Source organism: Drosophila eugracilis, unplaced genomic scaffold (genome assembly GCF_018153835.1).
Source record: "Drosophila eugracilis isolate 14026-0451.02 unplaced genomic scaffold, ASM1815383v1 contig_445, whole genome shotgun sequence".
Lineage (NCBI taxonomy): Eukaryota > Metazoa > Arthropoda > Insecta > Diptera > Drosophilidae > Drosophila > Drosophila eugracilis.
In genome coordinates, this window is record NW_024573311.1 from 1,456,531 (window position 1) to 1,459,167 (window position 2,637).

Consider the following 2,637-nt stretch of genomic DNA (forward strand, 5'->3'; position numbering starts at 1 on the left):
TTTAACTCTAGACATTATATATAAAGCTGCTAGCTTAGATCCCTAAAATTAGTAAGATTTATCGTAAGAGCATTGCCATGCCATTAGTAAATATCATTAGTAAACTAGTTTTACCCGGTTTAAGGACATAGAAAATGTCAGTTTAGAACGCTTTTACAATATACGAGTATAGGAAAGTTTTCTGAAAAGAAAAGGAAAACAAAGTCTCGTGTAGAACATTAATCACAAAGGTCCACAAAAATAGCGTTTATACATCGGTACATACATCATCGCATTTTCTTTTTTTGGCAACAAGCCCGCCCTTAGCCGGCATCAGAATCTTAAGGATTTATTCGCCTTATCTCGGGATATCATCACATCACACCTCACTGATATGTCACACCATATCACATTATATATCCTGGGCGTATATCCAACCCAAGTGTTTATCCAAGATGTCGTTGTGTTTTTGTTGAGAGAAAACCGAAAGAGAAGAGTGAAAACCACAGGGCTGACAAACTTTAGCTTATGCACAATTCAGATTGCATTGTCAGCAATTTTTCCATTTTTGACTTTTTCCACATGCCAACTTTTCTACGAGCTATTGTTTTTCTACCATTCTCTTCGCTTTTTTTCTGCCTTACGCGTTTTCGCCCGCACAGCAGCAGCGGAGACATGACAAATGATGTCAGCGTTCGTGCATAGTTTTCCGGAAAAGAAAAGTACAGCAAAAGCATGGGTAAGGGCGAAGGAGGAAGGAGGAAGAGTGGGCTCCTGACAGTGTTGAAAAATGTGCGCTACAAAATCAACACAAACATTTGCAGCGGCACCCAGAGTTGGCCTCACTCGGGCGTGACATGTCGCGCTAAAAGTTTTTCCAATGCAAAGAATCCCCAATGGAAAAGTCCGACTTAAGGGTGAAAGTTCCGGAATCCATATGAGAGGGCATTGATTATCATAATTGAAATAAGCTGAGCTCAAAAAGTCAAATACCAAAGTCAAGTTGGGCCGGGTCGGGTGGCCAAAAAGTGGGAAACAGTTTGAAAATGGCAAACACTTAACCCTGAAAGGCTTAATTATTCATTTTGCTTGAAGAGCCACCAGCAGTCGGCGGGGATGAGTTTATTTACATTTTAAAGAATATTTAGCAGACTAATTAAATGGTTTTCCCCCCAAACAAGAAATGTTTTCAAACTTTAAAGGTTTATTCCTCTCACGCTATTTTTTTTTTTATGAAAATTTTAATGGAAATTTGTTGAAATAAACTTTTTTAGTCATAATTTTTAGGGAAATCCCTTAAGATAAGCGAATACGTGCTTAGTAGAGTGCTTGTAAAAATATAAGAATTTCCATTTTCTAAATATTTTTATTTGGCCATAGAAACCCTAAACGTTCCGCCTAAGACAACACAAATTAATTCAAAATATCCCTGAGACATATGCTATCTTGCTGGACTGAGTGAAATCTCGGTGGCTCAAGCAAATCGTAGTTGCTCTTTGCCGGTGCTACGCATCTTAAATGTAATTTGCATTTGAGGCAAGGCTAGGCATAGAGTAAGATAGAGAGAGAGAGAGAGTGAGCCAGGCAAAGCAAGGATACCCGAACCCTTCGGATTAAGGACTCAAACTCAATGTTCTCCTCTTGGCTAATTATAATTGTCCGTCTGTCCGTCTATGCCAGGGACGTCTGCTGAGTGTTGCGGCCTGCTGTGCTTAATTTGAGTAGCCGCAAAATGATTTTGAAAGCGCTTAAACTGTAATTAAGTTTTGACATCATTGACCAGAACTCCGATTAACAAACATGATGAGAAAGATCTGTGAATGATTATCCATCCGCTTTGCCAAGTTGTCGGTTGTTTTTCGGTTTCGTTCTAAAAGCTGATTTCAAACAGATATTAACTTTCTGTGGGCAAAGCATTTGCATACAGTTTGCCAGCACTTCACTTTATTTTTCCTCATCCCTCGACTTTTCACGCTCCGCGGCAGATGTGTGTCAATAAGCAAAACTCAATGCTGGCCCAAGCGTTTTAAAACTTGCGTCTAGAGAGAGAGAGGCAGAAACGTAGAGATAGAGACAGAAAGGCACACTCATCTCCATTTGAGCCATAAAGCTAAGTAACTTAAGCACAATGCAGCCATCAAGTGAAAGCGAGGAAAGTTGCAAGTTGGAGGCCAGAGAGAAGCCAGAGTCAGATCCGGGCAATTGGCCAAGTTATCATAGAAATGAGTTATTTGTTAGATCCATCATCCTGAATGCATAAAGGAGAAAACACAGAAATTCCTTTACTGCTCTTCGCCTGGACAGCGCGGCCAAGAAACGTCGACTGACCGACCGCGTCCACATAATCAAAAAGCAAATTGCATGGCATGAAAAAATAAACATAAATTTCAACTGCAGACTATAAAGCAGCTAAAAAATACTAAAATAACCAAAAAAATATAAAAAAAAAACAACAACGAACAGAACAAATACCGAGAAGGAGGTCCAGTTGAGAAGCGTTTGGGCGGAAACCAGAAACTTGTTAACAAAATTGCTCCGAGTTCATTGACAGTTGATTGCGATGCAAGTGCAAGTTTCGGGTTTTCAGACACTGCACTGTTCAAATTTAGTTAAGAAATGTGCCAGGACTAAGTAAAGAATTGAATAAATTAAATGTTT